General features: G+C 41.8%; 1 protein-coding gene across 1 annotated transcript in view; it reads right to left on the bottom strand.

The window, feature by feature from the left end:
- Nucleotides 1-13,809, bottom strand: part of LOC138623748 (CMP-N-acetylneuraminate-beta-galactosamide-alpha-2,3-sialyltransferase 1-like) — a 72,026-nt gene extending 58,217 nt beyond the window's left edge. The window contains exon 1 of the mRNA XM_069703422.1: nucleotides 13,438-13,809. The gene's annotated coding sequence lies outside the window, so the exon portion shown is untranslated. The remainder of the gene's footprint in view (nucleotides 1-13,437) is intronic.
- Between the last annotated feature and the right edge of the window lie 2,473 nt (nucleotides 13,810-16,282).

Raw genomic sequence — 16,282 nt, 5'->3', positions numbered from 1 at the left:
ACTCTGGTTTTTCATCATTCCCGTCTCCGACCTCAGATGTAAGTGGAATGCAGCATGAGCACGCTGCTAAAGTGGCTGTAGTCTTGATTGGTCTGGTGCTCCTGTTGGAGCTCAGCATCACTGGTCAGCAATTTTCTGAAGGTCAAATAACAACGTTGACTATTGGTAGAAGACAAGATGAGAAACACAGTCTCTTGTCAAAGTCAGGTGTTTTCTTTATCCATCTATCAAACCAACACACTAGTCACAGTTTACACACCCACAAGAAGTCGTGGTCAGGTGCCCGTAAATATACTGAGGGACGTTAGACAAAAAAAAACACAAAAAAACCCACCTCTTACTTGCTTGTTGAAAAGCTTTCAACCATATTACAGGGTTTTTATTAACAGCAAGCATTTGTCGCCATGGAGATGGGTGCACTGACATAAGAGCCCAGTTGTTATCGTGATTCAATAGAGAGCGGTTTTAGAGCTTTTAGGGACTCTATCCATTCATGAAGACCATGTGATGTGATCAAAATCTCTAGACAGAGCTAATAAGTGGACCTTGAGTTGGGACTGTCTGAAAAAACTGGTATTTGTTTTAAGCTGAAGAAAGAACCTGGTTCTGCATTTACTGTCAGTGTGGTAAGTGAAGTCTTATCTGTGTTTTGATTGTAGAGATTACGGTGACATTCCCATCAACAACAAAGAGTCAATAACAGAAAAGGAATTAATCAAATGTTGGGATTTCAAGATTTGAAGGCGGAGAAACACTTCAGGCGCAGAAGGTACTGACAGATAAGCCCACGTAGGCTTTTTTTTATTTTTTATCTACAATATTTATGCAAGTCAAACATGTCACCCTTTTGAGAGTCTATGTCAGCAGGAATACATGAGCGGCATACCTCCTCTGCATGCCAATGCAGGCCTGATTCCATCAATATCAATGTATTAATTGTCACACTTATTACTATATATCATAGAACGGTAACTCACCCTCGGGTCGTGTTTAAATGGGAAAACATCTTTCATGAGGGGGAGGTGAGAATATCGGAGCTGCGCAGTCAGGAAAAATCTGGACCGCCTGACTGACTGGTGATTATGATTTTGCCTTCTTCTATCACATTTATTCTGGTGGACAAAATATTAAGTCTCCGCAAAGTCGTTTGATGCACTCGGGAGGCAATGGGAGCAATAAAATACGTTCATTCAAATTTTTCTCAACAGCAAACTGGGAAACTGTCGTTTGTGAACACAGGAGATTGCTCCCCACCACAGATAAGGAAAAACTCAATAATGGTGGTATTATCCTTTAAACTGATTACTAGCCCCTATGAGATGGATAGACCTAATCTGACAAAGAGATTGTGTGTGTTTACTTGGATGATGAGAAAGTTATATGTGGGATTCACATCTTTTTTTCCTGGATCCAACTGGGACGAAAAAACTTTTTTTCCCCCTTAGGACTCTGGTCATTTGATTAACTGGAGGTGAGGATCTGTCCGTTTCATTTCCGTCACCCTGTGTTCTTTTTCCTGCGGCTCGGCTTTGACTCAGACATCTGTGACTTCACAGAAGACGTTAGCTTGTTTGATCAATGAAAATGAAAACTACACAGTTTCAAAGCCACACGGGCGCTTGTTTGTGCCTCCGATTGTAAGAAACAAGATGGAGTCTGTCCTGCTGTGAAGCCCAGTGGTTCAGTCTGGGACAATACTGAATAACAGGTAACACCATCAGCAGCAAAGTCGCGTCTTCACTCACTTCAAGAGTTTAACAGTGAAATCCTGAGTTGTCCAACAAGCCTGTCTCACAATGACCTTTCTATACGACCAAATTATTTTCCAATTATGTTTGAGTGCAACAGAAGGCAACAATTTCTTTGGATGAAGTTACTGCCTGCATCACAGTCAATGTGGACGTGGTCAGGGTGGATGTGCTTCTATCAGTGTTCAGGGTTAGGTAACAAAAGCACTTTCACGTAGGTCTCAATTGACTGTGGACTTTTTCTGTTTCAAGGTAGAGCACAATCTTTCCCTCAGTTTAACCTAAGAAATACTTTCAACATTTTAATAATACTCCAAATGGACATTATACTCTAAGATTATATATTTTAGGGGAAAAAAAAGGTTGGCAGTGAACATTTTACTGATATGTTTAGAAATAACATAGTGCTATTTGTTGAAGTACCGGAGCACGCATGTGATGTGCGTGCATGTATATTTCTATCGCTTTAATAGATTCAACAGTATAATCCTGTTATATTCAACAGTTGTTCTGGATCACACATCTAAAGTGTGATTGTCCAACTGCGGTTGCATCACGTTCCTACAAATGTTTCACAATAAAAGCCTTTTTAAGCAATGAGGGGTTTCTATCTAATAAAACCCTGGACTTTTAATTTGAAATCCTACAGGAAGTGTTGAGTTTGTATTACTTAATGCAGTAAGTGTTTATCATCACAAGGCTTTAAGTCGATGTTGTGAATCGATAAATACATCTCAAATATAACTTTGACCATTCCATTTGTTTTTATTGGCTCTCTTGCGTGACATAGCTACGCTTTGGATCGTTAAACATTTGAAACATGTATATAAATTTAAACTGGATCAAGAAAACTGGAAAAAAAATGTCCTTACTTGAAGAAAAAACACTTCTACACCCCTTCTTGTGACTTGCCAGATAGATTAATTATTGTTTACTCATTATGTTGACCAAAGACATAATTACTACATTTTCCAATCAGTTATTCAACAGATTGTTTTAGCTCTTCATTAAATATTAGTCCAGTGAAAGAGTACTGATTTTGCTGGACTAACACGTACATGTTGGCATTCAGGTGTGTATCTGTGAGTGTGTGTGTGTTTGTGTGTGGGGTGTCACTGGGAGCCCATGATCAGACATATGCCCCAGGGACTTCTAAATGTCTCATCCAGCCGTGTGTACAGCATCCATGAGTTTTGATAGAAATCCTTTTTCCACATACACACAGTGTAATTGCTATCACTTTTACCTGTACTAATGGAATTGGTGCTGTTGAAACGTAAAGTATCCTGAATTTATCAAAACTACAAGCAAAGAGAAAGTGTTAAGGAGCTCTTCAGAAAACAACATGAACATACGTACAGCCTACTTACTTATAAATACAGGAAGTTTGATAAATAAAGGAACAGGCTGCACTACTTCCTGAGCATCACCCTCAGAATTACATTACCGCACCGCAGCCTCTTTGGTATTAAATCATTTCATTAACATACCGGAAATGTTTTTATTTACATTGCCTAATATCCCATGATACTCCCCAATTTACACTGTAATTTGCTGGCAGTGACATAAAAGCAATACTAGAAGTCCTAAATACTCTATTTAAAACTATGACCTCACACATTTTTAATATATTTATTTTAAACAGCCCGAGATTAAAAGAAGGTAATTAGAAGTTTCCCGTTAATTCAGCCACAATATAAAGTGTAATCAGTGACTGGAGGTAAAAGCGCAGCAGGATCTCACCGAGATCAGGATGTTCCTCTGAGATGAATGACTGTGCAGAAAGGAAAAGCACACCAGGAAGGCAAAGAGGCCGGCAGCGATATTAACAACTGCAGAATGCATTGTGTGCTGGAAGCACGCTCCATGTAGACAGCAGCTCATTTGCATGTTTGCAAGGTTTCTGGGCTGTGCGGTCATGTGGCGAGGCAGACACTACTTTCCCCTAAAAATAACATCCAGTTCATCTTAATTATGCAGGAAGATGCACCCTGTTTCTCCAAATGGAAGAAACTGGAGTTTTAACTTGTTGGTTTTAATTCTGAAAGATTTCACGGCATGGAAGCCAATGTTGGCCTCGCCTAAAGAACGCTACTTGTAAGCAAATAAAAACAGCATTATTTTTTTACGCTCATGTCTAATGGCAACACCTGCATACATACACAGCTGCAGGTAATCAGGGCTGATAAGAGAAAACTATTTGAGATCTAATAAATATTTTCCTAAATAGTTTTTCTAGAAAAACAGACAAACCTGGCTCACATTTATCAAAAGATATTAAGTAAAGTTATTTTTTTTATACAAATTGTTTTCTAATTTAGTTTATTTTTATAATACATTATTTATGACCAAAGTGCTGCACAACATTAGAAAGAATAAAAACAGATTAAGCCAATAAAACCAAATTAACGACAAATTAAAATAATTACAAACAATATCAAGCCAAAACAACACTGGGAGGTATTCATGAGCAGTTATTAATTTTGTCCAAGTAACATTAAAATTGTCTAATATGGAAATGCCATCGAGAACAAATATGCTTACAAAAGAGATTTGAACTCTGGTTGTGAAGTTGACGACCTGATGGAGGAGGAAGGCTGTTTTGGGCAGATTTGGAGTTGCCACTGGGAAAACATGGTAAATGCCAGTGTGGATTTAGGAACCATTAAAAGCTGCTGGCTCAATGACATCGGGTAGAGGATTGGAGCAGGGCTGCTTCGTTTTAAGCACTTATAAACAAGCATTGAAATTTTAAAATTAATCCTTCCTGAACAGGCAGCCAATGTAAGATGCCAAGAGAGGTGAAATACACTCACACTTACACATACAAGTCAGGAGCTGTAACCAGGATATTAGCGCCTGGCCCATTCCAACATACAGAAAACTGTAACAGTCCAGCCTGAAGGTAATGAAAGCACCAGTGACCTTTTCAAGGTCTTTAAGAGAAAGGAAGAGATTGACCCGAGTTAAAATGCTCTGATGAAAGAATCTGGCTTTGACAACACATTTAATCTGAAGGTCTAATTTAAAAGAGGAATCAAAAATAGCATCCATGGTCTTCAAAGAAGGTTTATAGGATGGTGCAACAGAACTGAGACAAGATGAAGTATAATCAAATGAGACAAGTACTGGTGGGCAAGATGGATTGAGCACCAAAGTCTGTTTTACTTTCACTGAAACTCAGAACATTCATTCAACATCAGCCAAGTGACTTAGCAAAGAAGAGGCAGTGTCAGGTTTCAGTAGTTGAGTATTATTGGTATTAAACTGATACACAATATTGTATGTTTTAAAAGTAGGCCCAAAGACACAGTGTATATGATGAAAATAGAATGGGACCCAAACTGGAACCTTGAGGTACCCCACAGATCAGAGAAGACACTCCTCTAACAAAAACACAGAGGTTTTGCATGTTTTCCACATGGGACACATGTGATTACATGTATGACACATATTTACCACATGTTGCAACATGTGATAATATTTGGAAAATATGTGGAGGGTTTTCACATGTCCATGGGCTTTGCACATTACAATGTGAACATTTTCCAAAACCACGTTTCCATTGGACAAAATACATGTTTCACGTGCACAATCACATGTGATCAAATGAGGTTTTGCACATGTGAAATTCATGGGGTTTTTCTTCAAGGGTCAGCTCGTCTATTACCTTAATGTTAAGGAAAAGCGTCTATCAGTCAGATGAGATTTGAACCAGTTTAGTTTAGCAGCATGGAAACCGACGCATTGCTCAAGACAGATAAAAATGTCATGGTCCACTGTAAATCGAATTGGTGGTAGAAAGGGAACATAATAATATGAGGCTAACAAAAGCTTTAATACAGCTGACAGCTCTGAACCTTAGCCACCTCCGTTACCTTCACAGCTCTGCTTCCTGGTGGTCTCGATTCCACTTGAAATGTGATGAACCTAAAGACAGATGATGTGCTCATAGCAACATTCTGGCCATCTTGAAAATACACTTATTTGCCTTCTGGCAGAGAGTTGGATGAAAAATCAATATTAATCCCATACGTATCCATTAAGGACATCAGCTGGCTAGCTATGCTTGAATAAAGGCTGGGAAAAGATGGGCACATCTCGACTGGTTCTTTCCAAAGGTAACAAAAACCTCCCACCAGCACCTGTAAATTTCAGTATTCAACACATTACACCTCGTTTGTTAAAAAAAAAAAAAAAAAGGTGTAAAATCCCAAGTGTAAAACTGGTAGGTTACTGAGATCTTTTCCAGACAAGACAATTCCTTTGTTGTTTTACCTTCTTGCAAAATTAAGATTAATTACAGATGGGTGTACTTACAGGCAACAGTTGTCATTATAGCAGTGAAATCAACAGTTGTCATTTCAAATTTCCATTTGCTATAGTTTGCAGAGACACATTTGGCTTGTTAATTAAGTCCCAACTAAAACTGTGACAACTGGACTCATTCAAATCCAGGTTTTGCTATACATACAATGAACTCTCTTCCCTGAAGAAACAGTGTTCACTACTCTACGAAAAAAATTAAGAAATGCACACGTCAGAGACACCAATCACTATAAATAGTTCTGCAGTGCTGCAAAGAGATGCTGAGTGACTGTGCCTGGTTCAGTGTGTCTTCACTGGACATTATAATGCTCCATAATGACCCCTGGGAAAGTCATGGAAAAGTAACTGTATAAATGAGAGGGCGAATAAATTATTACACAAAGAGGTACTCATAGAATAGACTCAACATACATTGCTGAATAACTGGAGGGAAGCAAACACCAGTCAACAGTAACCAATCTTTAAAAATAAATGACACCATGTTCTTCTTTGAGAGCTGCATCACGCCACGAGGCTGCACGCCGACTCTGGTCAGGGAAGAGGGGACGATGAATGGCTCCAAATACCAAGATATATATGTATTTTTTGGGGACAAATCTGCTGCCCCCCGAAACAAAAAAACGCTGCTCATATAAAAGAAAAATTTCGTCTTTTAACCTGACAACAAACCAAAGCTCACAGCCAAGACAGAAGAATGGTCTCCATCCCGGACCTTTACATTCGTACCGAGGATTGATTTCAAAGAGGAGGAGTGCATAGAGAAACTCCTTCAAGCCTGAAGAGAAAAAAAGAGAAAATGATTCCTATTCACTTACTTGATGGTAGAAACTTATCCAAACAGGTCACGGGTGGTAGCAAAGTAAAAAGTGGAGGGTGCACACTATTACATAACTGTGTAGTTTTCCAACCCTGTTTTTGAATACATTGTCAGAAATGAGGCGCTTCTCAATTTTTACCTTTTGCTCGTTACTTCAGCATATCCAAATGGAAATGGAAAAATCAAGTTTGATTTAATAGGTTTTCATTTCAGCCCTTCAAGGCAGTAAGAGCTAGAAAATTAGAAAGAGCCTGTACTCTTCTGATATCCATGGTATAGCCACGCAGAAGCCAGCCAGATGTACGTCCAATAGTCATTACTGAATGGAATTGAAGACAGTAATTATTCATAACCATTACAGAAGCCAGCTAGCATGTGTGTAGCGCTCTGATGAAGACCTGCGCCCAGTCTGATGTGTTTCAAGGACTTTCTTTGTCAAGAAATAATAACCAACTCCTCTTTGCAAAGGAACAGGGTTCAGAAAAATAAGAGTTAGACAGTTATAGGGCTGTTATGAGCAGTTTGAAGCGATGATAAACTCTTAATCACTGCCCCAAAGTGAAGGAGTATTTAGGCTTCATAAGGAGGTGTATCTTTTAGAATTTCACGCAAAAATACTAATCGACAATTACTCGTAACTATTCGACTATTATTCAACTATTAATACCCCCCCACTCACCTACTTACGTACACACACACACACACACACACACACACACACACACACACACACACACACACACACACACACACACACACACACACACACACACACACACACACACACACAGAGAGAGAGACTTGGGCTGTAAACTTGTGCTCAACAAATGCTTTCCAACTTCTAAAACCGTTGCCTTGGACAAACATGTCTTTACTTTCATCTTTCAGATGAGGGTTGTTATTTGCGCCACATGTCAACATCAAAGTCACTTCATCCGGACATTGATTATTGATCATTAGATTTACCGTCTGCCCCGGGCTTCACTCTAATGTCTGTGCAGAACTGTGGTACACTGATGATCTGCTAGCTTTACCTGCAGAGTTTGACTGCACCTTATCTTCATTTACTTTTTACAGGAGTTCCACGCCAAACTTTTTGTTGGCTGTAGACGTCTTTGCAGGTTTCTGCTGCAAACACTAATGGTGCTTTGTAGCTGCTGGTTTCTAACAAACTTGCAAAATCGTATAAAGGCTATAGTTCCACTGAACTGGCTGCGTCATGTTCTGGCTCCGACGCTGCCATGAGAGCTGATGGCTGCCATTCTCCATAATGCTTGTGATTCCAACAGACCTGCAGCGGCAATGCGTGTCAGCAGCGTCCAAAACAGAGCAGATCGGTCAGGCAGGAAGTCAGACAGGAAAGCATAGAACATTTGGTAAATTTTCAAAATAAAACACTCTGGATCACATCTCTTTCAAGTAGGTATTTTAAGTAGGACATTCTCCTGCTGCTGCAGACTGAATGGGAAATAGTTACGAAATAATTATGAAGATGAAATGTTTTTCTTTACCTCCAAAGCCCAGCAAACAATATGAACTTTGTCTGTAAACAACAGCAAAAGTAGGAAATATCAATAAACACAAACGTAGTCTACTGCTGCCAAAACCTCTGGCTTTAAGTACAGAGTTAGTTAGTCTTTATAACAAAGTACGCTAACGTTATCGTAGCTCCCATTCTACACTGAGCTCACAGATATGAAGTTGATCTTAATTTTCTCAATTCACGCCAAAGAAATAAGCAGGTTTAAATGTCTAAAATTTGTCTTCCATTTTCTCCCAAAACTGCAAAGTTAAAATATATTCATCAACACCTCGCTCTGATAATATACATATTTTCTTGGCATAGCTTCAAGGTCTCGTTTCCACTCCACTAGTCCAGTTTGTATTAAAATAAGCTGCTCATTATCAAATTTGGCTTCTCTCAGGTTTCCTAACTGCTCTGGCAGTTAAGCAAAGACGAGTATTTACATTTATTCCGCTCATTATTCCTGAAATGACCTCCAGAGCCAAATGAAGCTCCGCTCTGCAACTGTGTGGATCCAGTCAAGGAGAAGTCCTTCTCGCCGAGCACTGCTGCTGTTTTTCATAGTATGTTTAATTAATGAACTCATATTAATGATGGCTGCAGTGGAGCATTATGGGCAGTAATGATTTTACTGTCAGTAATTATGGCAGTGATAGGCCAGTTTATTATGATTAGGCTGCAGAAGGCAGAGTTTTGCTATTTTTTATTTAATTCATCATTGCCTGTCTCTTTTTTTTTATTTTTACTTTTTTTTATTTGCCACTTAGTTATTGCTTATTGTCATTGGAAATTCTTTATTTTCTCTCGTGCTGTACTGTGAATATACAGTGTATGCAGAATACTGACATCATAGGACACATGCTGCTAAAGCTCTGGGCCCAAACACAACCATTCCTGGAAAAATAAGGAGAACAAATCACACACTTCCACATCTTCCTCTGTTCCGCTGTACAACGTTAACACACTCTGCCCAAGGCTGCTGACACAACACACTCACTGAGTATGTTTATAGCACTCCTCTCCGCTCTATCCTTCAAGACATACCACATTGTTTTCTACGTCTTCCCATTGTGATCAAAGAACAATGAGATGACACATTTGGGAATTAGCGTGAACTTTAGACACCGGTGCGGCAAGACAAAACAAAGCCATTGACTTTGCAGTGCGAAAAAAGACAAAGGTCTTTTGTTCATCTGGAGCACAGTGATGGAAGGCACATTTATATCAGAGGTTCGGTTTGTGTGGTGCACAGGTCACACCTTTCTGGCCTTTTTAAAGGACAAAACATTATGATTCCCCTGGTCCTGGACCAGTTACGCAAGATTTATGAGGGTCATGGGTGAATTTTCTCTCACGGCGGGGACACAACACGACTCTCAATCACTTGTGCGGGAATCTCACACTCTTCAGCTCACTGCGACTTCCTGGTGTGAGTTTCCAATTTGTCGTGAGAAGCAGCTGCGCTATCTCTTGATTAAATCGCTGCCTTTTTACCACACTTTTCCAGCTCAGTGTTGTAAAAAGACTTCATGCAGATTCTGATTTTAACTTCCTGCACAAACTGTAAAATAGACATCATTTTTTTTTTTTACCCACACAATCCAGATAAACAAACCTGCCCAGGCTGTGTGGTGTGTTGATGTGCTGCCACCTTGGAAATCTGAAACAAAGAGGTGCGATTTGTGACGACGTGTGTATCCGAAGATTAAAGTAATTTCTCTCAACCTTTTTGTGTTCTTTTTCTTTCAAGGCTTGTTTAGCAACGTAGCATGAAATAACCATTTTCTGCTGTTTTTGAAGCTCCACCATTTTAGCATTGTCCGGCATGTTGCCGCATGGGCACGCTTCCACCATGTTTTCCTTCTCTCTTTCCGACCTCTCTGTCTCTCTTCAGTCTCCGCTGTCTGTCTTCTTTTAGGAGGCCGTAGCCACATAATGCCACGGCCGCCGGCTTTGCTGCAAGCACCTGGTGAGTTAAAAGCTAGGCCAGGTGGTAGACAGCTTTGACTGCCAATTAGAGCGGTGACCATGTGAGAGCAGCCCGAGATAACTCCTAATTAACAATGGACCTCCAAGGCATAACAATTAGCCTTTCCTTCAAATAAACCCACCAAAAACGATGCACGTCAAGCCCACTGACAAAATAATTTTTGCCCTTTCAGCTGACAAATGAATCCCTGCTGAAGACAAGCAAGCAACTGCAGAAAAGCTGCACTAATAATGAGCTACGCCTCATGGATGTATCCTGCACTGTGCATATGGTATAGGTGAGTCTCTATTGAGAAAGGAAGGCATCTTTCCTGACAAGGTCGTAGATGCTGCAGGCCTGTCAACATGGCGGTAGGGAGAATAAAAGGTGGAGAGGATGCTTTACATTGATGATGACACTGAAGGAGAGACTCTCAGGCTAACTGATCGGGACATCGAGGGGCCAATTTGCCGGCGAATTGCTCAGGTTAATGACGAAAGTCAAGGACGGCGCACGTGTCCATCCAAATCAAGAAAGAACCTCCGGACAGAGGATGTTGGGATATGGAGATGTATAGTTATGCAGCCGGGAAACAACATCTGCCGCACAGTACAGGACGGTTTTACATAATGCATCAGCTGTGTGGATTCCCCCTCCCCCCCCTCCCCCAATGCCCCCTCGCTCCTCCAAAAGGCATCTGCCAATAAGCATTATCAAACAAGCAGCCGCAGATAAGAGCCGCTCCGTAATTTGACAAGCCTAATTGCGGGACTGATGTGTAGCCTCGACGTCAGCTGATTGCGCCGGGGAAAAGATTACGACGGCAATCACAGGATGGCTTGCTTTGTCACCGAGGCAGCTGTGTTTAAATTGTCATTTTGTAATCATCCGTGATAACCTCCCGAGTGGGGAGCGTGAGATGCCGTTCCGTCGGCGCCCTGCGTACAGGAAAGGCCATGCATTCTCCCACGTGTGTGCCCCAAGTATAAGAAGTCTGCTCATGCTTAAGGGGAGGGAAAGGGGAGATGCGGGGAGGGGGGAGAGGGGGAGGGATTGGTGCTGAGGTGTTTCTTGGAAAACAGCCAGGACTGTTAAGTGGAAACAGAGGGCAAATCAAAAAGCCAGTGAGAAGTCCAAGGGGAGTACTTCGAAGGAAAAAGACAGTGTGTGACAGAGCCGAGAGGCCGAACAAAAGACACTAACTATTAGTGAAATATACTTGTATGCTGTGGACGCTTGCAGATCACCGTCCCCGGGGGACTGGAACCATTTTTCCTTGCGCTGCTGCAGTCTTGGTCCCAGACCTTGTTGTAAAGCCGCATACTTAAAGGGTCTGATTGGGTCTGCGGTGAGCCACGGGAATTCCTCCTGTCTGGAGAGGAGAGTCTGAATGCCGGAGCTGAATAACTGATCACAGTAAAGCCCGCGCTGACTTAACTCAAGCCCTTCATGCCATAGCAAGCTAAAGACTAGAGGAAATACCTAGCAGGAAGGATCTTAAAAGTGGAAGTTGGATCGTTATGGAGAAACTCACGCAAACTTCGAATGAGCTTTCGGGCGCCCTCGTGGAACGCCGTACATTTTCTGTCTGTTGGAGCTTTGAAGTGAAGGCAGCAGCACAAAGTGCGAGTGCGGTTTCATCAGACTATTCCTTGCAGCATAGCTTCATCTGGCTGGCAGCTGGTGAGAGTTGCCATGATTCACAGTGACTCATTGCTTCTGCCGTGCACCATTGTTAAAGAGGAGTCCCACAAAGGACTTTTGGGGTTCAGAGGAATCACACTCTTTTAAATTAGAATGTACGTACCAATGAGACAGCGTGCACTGAAGAACACATTATCAGGATAACACATTCCTCTTAGGATAACACACATTCCTCTTAAAATAACTCCCCTATCTTATACAGTGTAACAAATGGCAATAGCTTATGGCCACTACATTTTCCAGTTGTAATTGGGTTCCTTGATAATAGATGCCACCAAAGCACCCCATCTCCATTTCTGCCACCCTCCCCTTCTAAATACTGCAGCGCGGTCCCCCAAGGTCACGCCATCCAATCTGATTGAAGGCATGATGGGGAACAGGCTCAGCTAATGCTTATTATTTATAATGGCGAGGGGAGGTTTCAGTGGAAAATTAACCAGCATGCAGCGGACTCCTTTATTACTAAATGAGGTGACAGCTCATATAAAATACACAACAGAGGGGAATCATTACAAAACTCGTAGCCCATAAAAGCAGGAGTTTACCAACACTGAGATATTGCAGACAAGGAAACCAGAGTGATTCATGTTTACAACAAAATGAAAGGCATTTCTGTCAAGAGGAAATTGTTGTTTTACTTAATGAGGCTGCTTCCAGGACACCAGACTGTGTGCAGCGCGGAGATATCTCCCTCCTGCACGTCTGCTGTGTATTCAACAGTTGCTCGAGCTCCGGTCCAGTGCTGCATACAGTGGATGGTGTAGTTTTTTTTAATTTTTTTGGAAGTCAGACAGATAAGCACTGCATGAGTTAGCCAGCACCCCCCCCCCCGCACGCACGCACACACACACACACACACACACACACACACACACACCAACTTCCCCCCCCCCCACACACACACCTTCCAAAGAATCTAAAGCCAAGAAATCCAAAGCAGTCTTCAAAGAGAAGTTGCTTTTTCTCAACATGACTCTACTACAGTACAAAAAAAATGGAGAGATACACACAAGCATGCTCATATTGAGAAATAAACAGCACTGGCATGAATTCTGAAGTATAAACACTAATAACCATGAACATAAATACACAAGGCTGACTTAAACAAAGGCAAAAAAAAAAAAAAAAAATTTAAATCACAAGATAACAAATTAGGCATCAAAGTCTTATTTTTGCAGCAGAAAGTTACAGTGCAACACCTGGTCAGCGCCACTTTACGACTTTAAGGCTGCACGCGCGCTGCTCACTTCAAAGCACTGAGATTAAGAGTCATGATTAGACCATCAGGTGAAACTAGTGCATTGTATGGACTTAAATAAAACAGCGTTTGTGTTGCGACTCTCACCTAAAGCGAAGTGAAGTCCCGGTGTGTGCGCGCGGTGAGGCGGCAGCAGCGGCAGCTCCACGGAGAGCGAAGAGGCGAGCAGAGGAGCCGAGCCACAGTTTGAAGGGTCCAAATTAACGGGAGGGGGGAGTGGGGGTGGAAAACAAGATCCTAACTGGCAACCTCGCACCGCTGCCTGCTTGAATATGAAACCACCGGGAGGAGGAAGGAGGAGGTTTGGTTTTGCGCTCCTGCAACAAGCACATCCATGCGTTCTTTCTTCTTTTTTTTTTTTTCTTTTCTCTTTTGTCCGCGAAGGAGGATGGCTGGGAACAGTTTCCTTGCGTACAGGCTGCTGTTACTCGCTCCCAGGCAATGAGAGGCATGCATGTTAATTCCTGAGCGCTGACCATGAGGGGCACAACACCGCTACGCCCCTCAGCATCCTCTCACACGCACACACGCGTGCGCGCATACACACACACACAGCAGATTTTTTTTGTTCTTTTTTTTTTGCGCGTCTGACCAGGACCTACATCTTAATGCTGCAGGAATGAGCAATACGCTCCTATACAGTAATTTATCTCATCCATCTGTGGAACCACTTTAATATCTTTCATGTTTTTCTTTTATTGTAATTGCGCTGGGATTATATTATTAAACACATATTGGGTATAAGTGTCAAGCTTTGATTGACAATATCTAATATCCTGCAATCATATTTCTATTGTATCCTGAAGGGGAACAAAAACTTGTGTTTGATTGATCCATCAGATGTCTATATTTAAATTAAAGTCTTTCTAAATTTGTACACAGACTCACTACAGCTGGTTTAAAAAAAAAAAAGTGCTGCTGCCTAATAGGATAATGGAGGTGACTGTTAGCTTAACTGCACCGAGTCTAAGCAGGGTGAACTCACCCAGGCTAAAGCTCACTTAGCTGTAATAGCCCGAGGCTTGCGGAGACCTGTCGGTCAGATTTATGCCCCCGGCCAGGTGACTGCTTACCCTTACACCTCGAGGCCACTGAAAAGCATTTACAGTGCCATTGCCCCACAGCAATGAGGGGTTTCATTAAAATGTCTGTAACTGATGATTTCTGTCGGCCTTCATTTTAAGAGAAATAAAATGTATTTCCAAAGCCTCTGAATAGCTGAAATATAAACTCTTTTGTTTCCTACAAATTGAGTGTAATGATAAAAAAAATATGTAAAAGGAAGTACATGGTTTGCTTAAACGAGGCTATCGTCTCTCAGCTTTCCTTTTTGCCTGCCCTTCTGCAGCATGGCCTGGGGTCTGGGACCCCAGAGGCCCCTGGAAAGCTGCTGTTTGCATCCAAATAAGTCAGTTCATTTCATTAAACATTTCCCTCTCTGGTTTTCAGATTTGCATGCTTTGGCATGGCTCAACAGATGGGTGGGCACTGGGCTGGATGGGAACTTGACAGGCCAGCTGAACATACACGGTGGAATGACGGCTGCTGGCAGGGAGTGTGTGTAGAGGGCTGGTGGGAACGGAGTGTGTGAGGAGAGTGGGGAGGTGCAGACAACATGGTTAAACTGGAAGCAGGGCAGTCGGAATAAAGCTTCATTTACAGGGAAGTGCTGTAAAATCGAGGTTTTTTTTGTGTGCTTTTGGCAGCATCTGTGGCTGATGATGAAGCTGGTGTCAGTTGTTGCCATGGTGTTTTGCAACACACTGGGTCATGATATTGTGTTTTAAATATTAAAGGCACTCCAAATTGGCCCTTGTGTGTGTTTCAATTCCTGTATTTCTGAAATAAATCAAATAAAAATAGGGACTCCAGCTTTCTGGAGTTTTTAGGACACCACAAAGCTTGACTACAATTTAAGTCACTATTGTACAGTATCAACTGGCAAGTGACAGCTCGCTAAGCTCCTTCCATTTGTCACGCCTCATACAGCACACATGCCATTAAAAGTGAAAACTGACAAAAGCAGGCTTCTCACTTCTAACTGGTCACAATTTCTCTGGCTGGAATGAGAACTGTTTCTAGCAGGAGAAAGACTAAGGGCACTTCCACATTAAGTGCGATTAATCTCTTCCATGCCCGAGTACATTTGCCCCACGCCCAGCTCCCCCTCCAGGCCAGCGTTCATGTCACATTGATGGTCCGTTCCCAAGTATACCTAAATCATCATCCACACAACACTTAGAAAAAATGTGAGCTAAATCAAATAAATATAGTTCCTACAGCTAACTTCACAATGTATATCTTCACGATGCAGCTGCTTTTGTTTTGAATGCAGACAAGGAGACACTTTGACCTGTCTTCAAACCTCATCTATCATGCAAGGAGCATCGAGATCTGAACGCATACGCAGATTTCTGAGGACACAGGCGATGCAGACAATTGCTTTTTTATATTTGAACAACACTGGAGTAATGCTGATGCTGTATTGTCATCATTGGTAGGGTTCCTGATTTACAGTTAGCTTTTACACTTGATGCGTACTGCACCCGAGTACACCTGATCTAGACCCATGTCAGCCTTTTCCCAGCAGACCTGCAGACGGATCTTCATACAAAGCATTGGATATGCAACATTCACACTTACCAAACATACTGGACTTTGAGTTTAAATGCACCCATGTACGATACAGAACAATACATGTAAAAGCACCATAAATACTTTTGCAGGGCCTGTATATGCTGTAAACTTTACGCTTGGTTGTTTCCCTTACTCATCTCTAACCCCAAGTCTAACCCTAACCCTATCCCTCCCACAACAACCAGGCCCAACAAGGGCATTTCCCTACTTCTCAAGCGGATTGTTTTCTGCTGTGGCTAGATAGCTAACGAGGCTAACGTTAGCTCCATAAGTTGGTGAAAAAACACTGGTACTG

The sequence above is a fragment of the Brachyistius frenatus genome, unplaced genomic scaffold (genome assembly GCF_029030835.1).
Source record: "Brachyistius frenatus isolate BFR_SWC_R1_liver_20210118 unplaced genomic scaffold, ASM2903083v1 Contig_46, whole genome shotgun sequence".
Lineage (NCBI taxonomy): Eukaryota > Metazoa > Chordata > Actinopteri > Embiotocidae > Brachyistius > Brachyistius frenatus.
This window is presented reverse-complemented; position numbering and strand designations above follow the sequence as displayed.